This window comes from Bos grunniens, chromosome 12, assembly GCF_055505025.1.
Source record: "Bos grunniens cultivar Pamir isolate PY7600 chromosome 12, Bosgru_T2T1.0, whole genome shotgun sequence".
Classification (NCBI taxonomy): Eukaryota; Metazoa; Chordata; class Mammalia; order Artiodactyla; family Bovidae; genus Bos; species Bos grunniens.
The window spans coordinates 48,128,496-48,141,169 of NC_141176.1; the positions used below are offsets into that span (position 1 = coordinate 48,128,496).

Here is a 12,674-nt window from a genome sequence, read left to right on the forward strand (position 1 = left end):
ATCACAAATGCCTAACATTTTTGTGCTGTTGGTAAAAGTATTGTTTTGATTCTCTTTAAAATGGAAACATAAGTATGACAGAGTCAGGCCCATTGCCCTTGGCTATCTGATAGGTGAGCAATGAGGTTCAAGTTTGCAGGTATTCATCTTTAGTCTTTGGTGAACAGTGTGGCTTCTCGATCAGACTGGCCATCATTTTGTTTCCTCATAATATCTCTTCTTAAGGACTCAGGCATTGGGTGATAAGTACCAGAGAAAGGTCTAAATATGAGCATAATGGGTAAATCAAAATAAAAGACTGAATATTTCTTCTTGAATGGTAAATGAAAGAACGATGTTGCAAGAACATTCTGTTGTATAATGCTTCAGCTTCAAAAAAGTGACCTCCATTTCTCATGGTGGCTTTGGATATAGAATTAGTTAGATTACTGTACAATTTTATACCAATTTTATGAGGGCAGCTACTAAGAAATATGATACTATGTACAGTTATATATAGGGCAATTTTGAAATAAAAAATTATCAAAGGAAGATGCAGATGGATGACACAGAGTTTCTGAAGTGGAAACTGTCTTGGGGTCATCTGGTCAGGATTTGCCTGGTCGGGATCTGGTGGGGGGTCTCTGCTGTAGGACGGGAGAGTGTCTTATCTATTGGTATATTCACAGATGATGTGGAAAGGGTCTAATTATTAAACAAATCACAGGTTCATATCTCCGCCCCTCTCTTCCACTCGTTTCCTTGGAGACACTGTTCCTTGTCAATTTTCTGAATTGCATTAATATTAAACTATGACTTTGAATCAGGAAGAATAGGAGGTATCTGAAGAGCAGTATTTATACCTTCCGTGTGACATTTGCATCACATGGATAAACGTTGAAAATGTTCTTGAGAACGCTGAAAAAATAAGGAAATAGAGCTCAAAAATCAAGTATAGAACTTGTTAGACTAGTTTCTGTTTAAAACTTGGTGGATTATACCTCTTTGTTTTAGACCATTACAACAGCCATGATTAAATATCAGATTCCTTAAAGAGTCACTCGCTCCTTTTGGGAAGTTTTGATGAAAGCATTGTATTTATTAAACTCTTCTACCCACACATCTTTCCTTCAAGATGTTGTTTTTCCCACGTCTGCTGTTTTATTACATGACAGTTATTGAAAGGTTAGATGTCGTTTACTTTCCCAAGGTTTATTTTCACATCATAAATCATACTTAAAAATTTTTTTTTAATACATCACAAGAAGCAGTGTGGTCTGTTCAAGCTGGGCATCAGGAGACCTGGGTTCTATTTCCAGCTCTCCATCTGACTTTGGGTAAATCAATGAATTTAGACATGTTTCAGTCTCTCTGTCTGTATAATGGGGATAATAATATCTCCTTTCCACTCATTTCATAGGGTGTTTTTTTTTTTTGAGGATTAATTAGTTAATGTTTGCAAACCACTCTGAGCTCCTTTGATAAAATACAAAGCTCCATTATTTTATGACAATAATAATAGTGTCTTGGACCTGTAGGCTTTCTTTCATCCAAGGATCCCAGAGTACTTTACCGCTGGGATTGTAACTTTACAGAAGGTTACTGTGTAGTTGCTGGCTCTCCTTGAAGAGACAGATGGTAACAAGCAGTCTGGGTTTTCACTAGAGAGTAATTAAGTCTCCCACCAACTCCTGCGTCATTTGCATAAACTTCTCAAGACAGAAAAGCAGCTCCCTAAAGACAGCAAAGTCCAAGGCCTCATCCCTCATCACTTTTTATAAACAAATCACAAGGGATTTGGAATTTGGAATCCCGATGTTTTCAACTCCTACATCTATACGTTGAGAATTTGGTGAAGCATGGGAATATTTAGACAGCAGTTAAATTAAGTTGAACAAAAATAGAAATGTGGCACGTGTGGGTTACCTGGAGGTCTTTCCAGTTGTGTGCGCCAATTATGGACGAGTCCTGTGATATCTCCTGGGCTGTCTGGTTAGGCTGACTTCAGGTACTTGACAGGGAAGAATGATGTGCCTAACTCAAGAGCATCTAGGGTTATTAAGAAGGAAAGTGTTCGATGCGGTCCCTGCCCTCAAGTTGTTTACACCTTGTTTGAGAAGATGAAATGAAGATACAGGAAACAATTAGTGGACCATGAAAGACAGCATGTAATTAAAGGTCAAATTGTGTGGAACAGACCACAGGAAGTAGAGAGAAGGGAATCACCAATACGGACCAGCATAATTCAGGGAAAATTTACCAAGAGGGGAATTTAAAGGAGTGTTTTCCCCAGGACCAGAATCACAGAAGCAGTGTATGTAGTGTGTGTATGGACTGCAGGTGCCTGTGTTAGGACACAGGGTTGATGGGGAGATTCTTTGCTCTTCCCAGGAAACCTGGGACTTTGGTGGCAAGCGGGGGTGGGATGGGGTGGGGCTGCGTAGAGTGGGGTGTGGGGGTAGGGGAAGCTCCCAGGGTATGAGGAACTTTCACAGGCAGGCAGAGGAGTTTGGACTTAATTTAATTCACCCTAAAGAAAAAAAAAAAAAAAGACTTCAGAACTCAGGGAACTGAAAAAAGCAGTACTTTAGAATAATTCTTTGGCAACAATCTGCAGGAATCACTGGAGCAGGAAAGAGACTTAAAGCTGGGAGGCTGGCTGAAATCAGATACAGTAATCCTGCAGGGGGAGGTAGGCATTATTTAAGAAGAATTAATTAAAAATAGAGCTTTTAATGAGAGCTTAGCATGTGCTGGGAATGTGTCTTAGTCTTACAAAAACCCAAGGTGATACTAATATTAACTCATGTTAGCACTGATTTCCTGATACGGAAACTGGTTGAGAGAAGCTAAAGAACTTGTCCAGAATCATAGACTTAGAATGAGTTGGAGCCAACGTTTGCGCCCAGTATGAATCCTAAACCACTATTTAGGTTTAGGAAATTAAAAAGGGGGAGGTAGGCTTTTTGATGAAAAAGTAGTCATCTAATCTAGACAGGAAGATGCTGGGTTAAACAAAGTTATCCCCCCACCCCTCTTTATTCCTGCAGGATGTCTTAGAACCTCTATTGTGCTACTTACCGCACATTGTGACTCTGCAGGAGAATTTAGTCTAAGGAGCACATCCCCGCCTTGGCACAGTGCAGAAGACACTTGGAAAATGCTGACTTGGTACCGTCCTTCATAGCCACAGCAAGCTCCAGGATCAGAAAGGCTAAGGAGCCATCAAAATGGGAGTGGGAGGTGGATTGCAATTGTTAGCAGAGAGAGCCTCAAGTTAGGTTATGGGTTAAGAGAAGCAGGAAGTAAGAAGAGGGGCAGACGGGGCAGGCTGCCTTCAGGATGTCAAGCTAGGTTTAGGGACCCAAGAATTCAAAGAGGGAAGGTTTAGCTCATAGGCAAATTAGTTACAAAGAGAACGGAGCCATGGGAGGGAGTTCAGTGACCACTGTGCCTGATGCTGTCTCTTTCCTTCCCTCTCCAGAGCATACTCTGCCTGTCTACCCTGATTCCATATTGCCATTTCTGGGTAGCTGGTGCTCTCAGTGTGGAAAAGAGAGGTAAGTAGATTTTCCTGGTAGGAAAAATGTTCAACAGTTTGGTTTCAGGGAGATTTGGTTGATAACTTGGAAGCTGAGGATTATAAAATTTAATTTTGACTCCAGATGAAACTAAGAATAATTCTAATGAGAAAAGATGATTCTTGGCAAAGAGGATTTTCCCTGATCTTTTCTGAGGTGTTGAAAGGGGAAAAGGTTAAAACAAAGCTACAGCTGAGTTTGAAGCCCCAAGAACCCTTAAACATTGGCTGGCTTTAAAATACTACTGCCAATGATCAGAGCATTAGCCATTATTTCTAAAGCTTGCAATTTGACTTACGAATCTACTGATTACATTTTGGATACATTTGGCAGCCAGTGTAGAGCAGGAAATCATTATTGGGATAAAAAAGGGCCACACAAGAGGAAATTTTTATTGGCAAACATCAGCTTATATATTTACAGAATCCTATCATCTTAGTCCGAGAAGAGACTACTCCTGGTTTCAAAATAGGTCCAAAGAGATAACAAGTCTTTTCTCTTTTTATGGACCCCCGTCTCCCTGCCAGTAGCCCCTACTGACTTCCAACTCTCTGAAATGGATCTGGCTTCCAATACTGCCATTGTCAGATATAGCCACAATCAGTTTAAATTCTTTTTTGGGGGGATAGAGTGGGGGTGATCTCTTCTGTGAACATTGAAAACAGTTATCATCTTTTCTTTCAAAACCCTTCATATTCTAGAAGGCTATAATTACATTTCCCTCAATTTTCTCAGCTTTACGTGGAATAATAGACATGTGTACGTCTGACATTTGTTGACTCCTCCTTGAGATGTGCAGGGCAGAGAGCAAGTCACTTAAAAGCTCTCGTTTACTTCCGACAAAATCCTGTGAATCAGACATTTTTATTCCCATTTAAAAGATGAAGAAATTGACACTTGAGGTCCGGAGGACGGTAAATAATACCTGTCAAACAGTTGGAAAAAAAACAGCCGGGATTGAAAAACTGCCACTCTTATGAAAACTCATGGACTGCATTTTCCAACCCTTTGCGTCAACTCCCCTGTAACGATCTTCCTTTTTTTTCCCTCTGATTTCTTTTCTTTAAGGACTGGTTCTTCCAACTCCTTTCCTCTTCTCCATGCTTTCTATTTGAGGCCTCACTGTTCCTCTTTTACTTGTCATTTAAAAGATATATTATACATACAAATATTTATATATTTTATAATATTTATACATTATTTAGTTTTTTCCTCTCATTCTGTCTACCTGAAATTCCTTGCAAGTTGGAATAATACCTTGAGATTCATTGACTTCAGAGTAAAAAATTGTTCTTTGAGTGGTAATTGTCTTATTGTGGAATGGAAAAAACTGAGATCAAATTGAGAGGAAGATAAACTTTTATGAGGCTAGACCATTCCTCCTTCCTCTGAAAGCATTTTGTATCAGTACAAGTCAAGTGTACTAAAAACGAATGTGGATGCTGGGGGTCAGAGGACTTGGGTTGAAATTCTAACTCTAAAATCTTCTACCTGTTTAACTTTGAGAAAGACACTATAACTTTCTAAGGATCCATATTCTCCTCATAAAATGGGGGTGATGATGAACCTGAAACTCCAATACTTTGGCCACCTGATGCGAAAAACCGACTCCTTGGAAAAGACCCTGATGCTGGGAAAGATTGAAGGCCGGAGGAGAAGGGGACAATAGAGGTTGAGATGGTTGGTTGGCATCACCGATGTGATGTGATGTGATGGACATGAGTTTGAGTAAGCTCCAGGAGTTGGTGATGGACAGGGAAGCCTGGCATGCTGCAGTCCATGGGGTCACAAAGAGTCGGACATGACTGAGCCACTGAACTGAACTGACAATGATAATATTAATCTTATTGGGTTGCTGTGAAGATTAGAGAATGCAATTAAGTGAGCGTTTTGTAAAGCTGAGTACCTGGTACCTGTTACAACCACAGCTTTTATAATTTAGACAATATTCTATTCTTGTATCTCTCTCATAGAAATCACTCTCTATTGGATCATAAATTCCTCAAGGGCAAAGACTGCCCTTCAATTTTATTATCTGTCCCACCAATCTCAGTGCTGTCATAATAGTAGGAGCATTTGACAATTTTTTTTTAATAAGCCTGTATGAGAAGGAACTCTAGTGAAGAGTTCAGGTTGAAAGATTCTGCAAAAGAGTCTTTAAAGCTTAACACAAGTTCTGTCAACTGAACTTTGTACCTCATTGCAGCATGAGACCCTACACACAAAAATGGTGCTCAATTAAGTACTTAAATTAAGTACTTACTTGAATTTATCCCAGTGACTTTGTTTTCTTTTTCTTAAAATTTATTTATTTTTATTTTTTTGGCTGTGGAGGGTCTTCATTGGTGTGCATGGGGTTTCTCTAGTTGCAGTTAGCGGAGGTTGTTCTTTGTTGCAGGGACTTCTCTTGTTGCAGAGCACAGGCTCTAGGCATGCAAGCTTCAGAAGCTGCAGCGTTGGCTCAGTAGTTGTGGCACACGGGCTACTGCTCCTCAGCATGTGGGATCTTCCCAGACCAGGGAAGGAACTGGTGTACTTTGCATTGCAAGGTGGATTCTTAACCACTGGACCACCAGGGAAGCCCTATGTTTTCTAGTATATCTTGTAGCTCATTTTCAAATATGGATTTTTTTTTTATAATGTCCTGTCCTCGTTTTATGGAATCTATTTTTCCTTTAGCTCTTTACACATTTGAAACAGATTCAAAGTTCCTTTCAGATTGTCCTATTGCTCCTAGTTCCAGTACTGTAAATTTTTTTAATTGAAATATAGTTGATTTAGAATGTTTCAGTTGTACAGCAAAGTGATTCGGTTAAGTATATACGCACACACATATATATATTCTTTTTCAGATTCTTTTCCATTATAGGTTATTACAAGATACTGAATATAGTTCTCTGTGCTATACAGTAGGTCCTTATTGTTTATCTATTTTATTTTATTTATTTATTTTTTGGCTACATCTTGCAGCTTTTAGGATCTTAGTTCTCCAACCAGGGATGGAACACAGGCCTTGGCAGTGAAAGCACCTAGTCCTAACCATCTAACCACCTGGGAGCCCTTTCCATTTTATATATAGTAACTGTAATTCTTTCTCTCATGTTGCATCTCTTTCATGGCAGTTGACTTCCTTGTTTTTTTACAAAAATTTAAAAATTTTATTTATTAAATTTTTTGTCATATTCTATCATTACTGTTTTATTATTTTAAAACAGCGTAATTGAGATATAGTTTACATACCATCCATTTTAAGTGTACAATTCAATGTTTTTTTTCTATATTCATAGATATGTGCAACAATTACCACAGTCAATTTTAGAATATTTCTTTTTTTTAAAACTTTTTATCTTATATTGGAGTATAGTTAATTAATAATGTTTTGATAGTTTCAGGCAGACAGCAAAGGGACCCAGTTAGACCTATACAGGAGTTATAATTTTTGACCATGAACTCATCTTCACTGCGAGTTGTCTGAAGGGTCCAGCTAGGCCCTAGCTTATGGCAATATCCAGTGAGATGGTTTCCTACTTGTCTCTTTTATGACCCAGAAAGGGGTAAAGAGATCTAGTGCAACTTCTGTCGCTAACAAGGCTTAGAGCACAGGCCCACGGGAGAGCCCTATGGATCCCTTCTTTTGTGCCTTCCCACTTGACTATGACAACTAGCATGTGCCCCATACTTTCCAAGATATTGATAAAGACCTTGTAAAAGGCCGTCTTCCTCCTATTGTCCAGAAATGTCACTCTGATGTGGCAACTAGATGATCCTGACAGGATTCTGATTATTAAGTACCAAATTTTCTTAACATGTTCGCTAAGTTGACTGAGTGGTATTTTTTCCTCCTCCTGTACAAAAGTGAAACTGATGGGTGAATATATTTCCAGAGTCTTTTTTGTGGGTCAAGGGTGATTACAGACACTTTATTATTTTCGTTACACATTTTATATTTTTCAAATTTTCTACAGTAAATGCTTTCAATAAAAAAGTAATTTTAAACACCTCTCTTCAGTTTTGGTGTTCTTAGATTTCTCACATCATCAGTCTACTTTTCAACTTCCTCAAGATTTCCCAAACACAGTTACTAGGGTTTTTTCTTCGTGGGTCATGATGTCTATCTAATATCCCACTAAGATTTCATAGAATTAGGGAATGATACTTGTCAAATGGGGCTTTGTAGGTAGCACATGGTAAGAATTTGCCTGTCAATGCAGGATGCAGGTTTGATCCCTGTGTTGGGAAGATCTCCTGGACTAGGAAATGGCAACCTGTTCTAGTATCCTTGCCTGGAAAATTCCACGGACAGAGGAGCCTGGAGGGCTACAGTACATGGAGTCACAAAGAGTCAGACATGACTGAGCACACACACACATGTCAAATATTCTAGGAGAATCTGGTTTCACTCTTATACTTGTAAAATCAATATTTAATTCAGAAAGTCTGGTTGTTTATTGTGCATATAAGGCTTTTCAGCTTCTCCAATGGCCACCCTCCTTGCCAATTTTATCTGGATTTTCTTTCTAGAGTTTTATTATTTAATAGCTTGAAGCAAGTTTTATAGTCTTTATTGGACAGAAATAATAAATACGTGTAGAGTTATATTCATATACATAGTATACTGTGCTGTTATTTTTCCAGCACATAAACACCTCTTCAGACTTTGTGGAGCTACTAAAGATGATGGTGAGTAGTCCCTTGATGGTGACAGTGGGTTCTTACACTAGATGTAGATCCAAGAAATGGAGGTTACCGGCATGTCAAGGATGAATATGACATTGATTTTCCCATCCAGGAGTTTTGTAATCTAGAAGGGATATACACACTAAGGCAATGGCAAGACACCATAGAACAAAGTGTGTCTTGGAGGTAAATATAAAGAGCTATGGGAATAAAAATGCAAGCGTAATTAGTTCTGCCCAATGGAAGAGAATAAGAGAAAACCAGAGAAAGAGGGTGACCCGGCTGCGCTTAGACAAGGATTTCACTAGGAAGGTGAGGTTTGAAGGCATTTGTGGCAGAAGAAATTGCTTAAACAAAGACAGCTGTGGCTATCACAATATTTGGTTACAAGAAATAATATATTTGTTTTTTCTAAATAAAATAAAATCTGGTTCAGGATCCCCACACGTCCTTTGTCAAGAAGTACGGTGTGTCATGCTTTTGGGGATGGGGACAGCAGTGGGTCGTGTATACAGTTATAAACATGGTGGACATGGGCCTCTAGTATTGGGGCATCACAGTGACCACTGAAATGTTCATGTTCAAGCCCCCTGAGTCTATATGAAGGAAACTCACACCACCTGCTGTCCCCCAGAGCTTACCTCCAAGAGAGTAAGGGTTTTCGCAGGGGTTTGCAGTTTTTCTGGGAGGTGGCCTGGGATCACATGACTCTGTACGCAGTTTTATTTAATGCTCTTTTTTCCATTTGGCATCTTATCTCTTCCCTGTGCATGCACGCATGCACAGTCGCTTCAGTTGTGTCCGACTCTTTGCGACTCTATGGACTGTAGCCCACCAGGATCCTCTGTCCATGGGATTCTCCAGGCAAGAATACTAGAGTGGATTGCCATGCTCTCCCCCAGGAGATCTTCCTGACCCAGGGATCAAACCCACGTCTCCTGAACTGCAGGTAGATTCTTTACCCACTGAGCCACCTTGGAAACTCACCGATCTCTGCCCTACACCATGGCTACTGCTTAAAGGGCATACATTGAAAACCTGGTTCAGTGGCAGAAAATAAAGCTTTCACATCTTTTGAGGGTTGAGAGGGGGTAGCTCTGTGATGGTACAGAGTAGGGTAGGGGTCTGGGGTCCAAATGCTCTTTGTGCAGACTTTCAGTCTAGCCCTCTCTTTTCTCACCTCCCCACTTTCTCCATCTTCAGTACCTGATGCTTCCAGCATGTGAGCCTGAGGGCTACAGCAGCTGAGTTCTGGTCATTATCCCCCCTGAATGTTCTTAGGTTTCACCTTCCCCTACCTGGCCAAACTAGTTACTGCCTCTCCATCCACTTTCTGTCTGCATGTTTCACTGTTTGGGGCAATGGATATGTATTAGTGCCACTGATGAAAAGTTTTTTATTGCCTCTTGTTCTTTTTGTTGGTTTTAGATGACACCTGAGGAGAAGACTGCTCCACCATCTTTGAAATATACATTCTTCAAATTAAAAAAAAAAATTCCCTCTTATTTGCTAACTTTCTGACACTTTACAATTTAAATGTTTTTTCCCTCTTAGGCAATTAAACTTTCATTTCCTCTTCCTTTTATCAACATGAGAATTCACCCTAACACTCTCTTGTTTAAGATGTTTAATCTTTGTTTTATCAGAGTGCATTGAATTTAAGGAATTAGATAGTCCCATAAGTCTTATCATGAAAATCGCTCTACCTATTCACATCTGCCCTCTGCCTTCCATTTTCCAACTCTCTGGAAGCCTCCTCCATCAAACTTGATTCTATTGCTTTTGATACTTACATCCGTATCACTAAACAACTTGCTAACACTGCTACATCTTGATTTTTCAGTATTGCCTATTCACTTCCTGCTGTGGAAGATGAGAATTTAGCAGTCTTATCCACTATTCTCAAATGTGCACACCACCTCCACATTTACCCTATATAGATATGTCATAATTTTGTTTAATCTTCAGTGTTTATAAGATGTGTAACTATTCATAAGTTTACAACTTTAGGACTGTGTGACAGACTATGTGACTATTATGTGAGCTATGTGATATTCTATGATTATTTTTCCTTTCTTGTACCATTTTGAAAAAATTTCAATGAAGTATAAAACTGTCCTGTTCTTTAGTTTGCTTTCATTTCTGTTTCTTTTCCCCTCCATCATTTCTAAACTCCTTTCTGATTGTATCAAGCCCAACAGATGTTTTTTTCTTTTTTTTCCAACAGATGTTTTATCAGTTTTATCCTCTTGGATCCACCCTTCTTATAAATCTTTTGACTTCCAGTCTAAACCGTGTCCTGTATTTCTGGCGTACATCTGCCACCCTGAACTTCTCCTTCACCAGTGTTTTGGGACCCCCTTTGCCTCACTCTTGATTCCCCTGGTTTTTGGATCCTGTGTCTCTCTCTTTCTTGGTTTTCCCCTTGTTACTGTAGAACACTTCTTCCTGTAGTTTCCTGAGAACAGTACATAGAAGATAGACTTGATAAGCTTACTTGGAAATACTCAAGTGCCCTCACACTGAATTCATATTTTGGCTAAGTGAATAGTCAAGTTGGAAATAATGTCCCTCAGACTTTTGAAGGAGTTGTTTGATTATTTCCTAATTCTAATCTTGTAGGTTGACAAATCTGGAAATATTCTGATGCTTGTCTCATTAATAGAGTTTTGCCAGGAGAACGCACTGGTCATAGCAAGCACCCTCTTCCAACAACCCAAAAGAAGACTGTACACATGGATATCACCAGATGGTCAACACCAAAATCAGATTGATTATATTCTTTGCAGCCAAAGGTGTAGAAACTCTATACAGTCAGCAAAAACAAGACAGGGAGCTGACTGTGGCTCAGATCATGAACTCCTTATTGCCAAATTCAGACTTAAATTGAAGAAAGTAGGGAAACCACTAGACCATTCAGGTATAACCTAAATCAAATCCCTTATAATTATACAGTGGAAGTGAGAAATAGATTTAAGGGACTTGATCTGATAGACAGAGTGCCTGATGAACTATGGACGGAGGCTCATGACATTGTACAGGAGACAGGGATCAAAACCATCCCCAAGAAAAAGAAATGCAAAAAAACAAAATGGTTGTCTGAGGAGGCCTTACAAATAGCTGTGACAAGAAGAGAAGTGAAAAGCAAAGGAGAAAAGGAAAGATATATCCATTTTAATGCAAAATTCCAAAGAATAGCAAGGAGAGATAAGAAAGCCTTCCTCAGTGATCAGTGTAAAGAAATAGAGGAAAACAATAGAATGGGAAAGACTAGAGATCTCTTCAAGAAAATTAGATACCAAGGGAACATTTCAATCAAAGATGGGCTCAATAAAGTACAGAAAATATATGGACCTAACAGAAGCAGAAGATATTAAGAAGAGGTGGCAAGAATACACAGAAGAACTGTACAAAAAAGATCTTCACGACCCAGATAATCACAATGGTGTGATCACTCATTTAGAGCGAGACATCCTGGAATGTAAAGTCAAGTGGACCTTAGGAAGCATCACTGCAAACAAAGCTAGTGGATGTGATGGAATTCCAGTTGAGCTAATTCAAATCCTAGAAGACAATGCTGTGAAAGTACCGCACTCAATATGCCAACAAATTGGGAAAACTCAGCAGTGGCCACAAGACTGGAAAATGTCACTTTTCATTCCAATCCCAAAGAAATGCAATGCCAAGGAATGCTCAAACTACCGCACAATTGCACTCATCTCACACACTAGTAAAGTAATGCTCAAAATTCTCCAAGCCAGGCTACAACAATATGTGAACAGTGAACTTCCAGATGTTCAAGCTGGTTTAAGAAAAGGCAGAGGAACCAGATATCAAATTGCCAACATCCGCTGGATCATAAAAAAAGCAAGAGAGTTCTAGAAAAACATCTATTTCTGCTTTATTGACTATGCCAAAGCCTTTGACTGTGTGGATCACAACAAACTCTGGAAAATTCTTCAAGAGATGGGAATACCAGACCATTTGAGCTGCCTCTTGAGAAATTTGCATGCAGATCAGGAAGCAACAGTTATAACTGGACATGGAAAAACAAACTGGTTCCAAATAGGTAGAGAGTACATCAAGGCTGTATATTGTTACCCTGCTTATTTAACTTATATGCACAGTACATCATGAAAAATGCTTGGCTGGATGAAGCACAAGCTGGAATCAAGATTGCCAGGAGAAATATCAATAACTTCAGATACGCAGATGACATCACCCTTATGGCAGAAAGTGAAGAACTAAAGAGCCTCTTGATGACACTGAAAGAGGAGAGTGAAAAAGTTGGCTTAAATCTCAATATTCAGAAAACTAAGATCATGCTATCTAGTCCCATCAGTTCATGGCAAATAGATGGGGAAACAGTGGAAACAGTGACAGACTTTATCTTTTTTTTTTGGCTCCAAACTCACTGCAGATGGTGACTGCAGCCAT

The 12,674-nt window shown here is 39.3% G+C and overlaps 1 long non-coding RNA gene across 1 annotated transcript; it reads left to right on the plus strand.

The window, feature by feature from the left end:
• Positions 1 to 3,458: 3,458 nt before the first annotated feature.
• Positions 3,459 to 11,743, plus strand: LOC147361739 (uncharacterized). The gene is made up of 3 exons (XR_015137555.1): positions 3,459 to 3,539; positions 8,196 to 8,240; positions 9,024 to 11,743. It is a non-coding gene; the product is annotated as an uncharacterized LOC147361739 (long non-coding RNA).
• Positions 11,744 to 12,674: the final 931 nt, after the last annotated feature.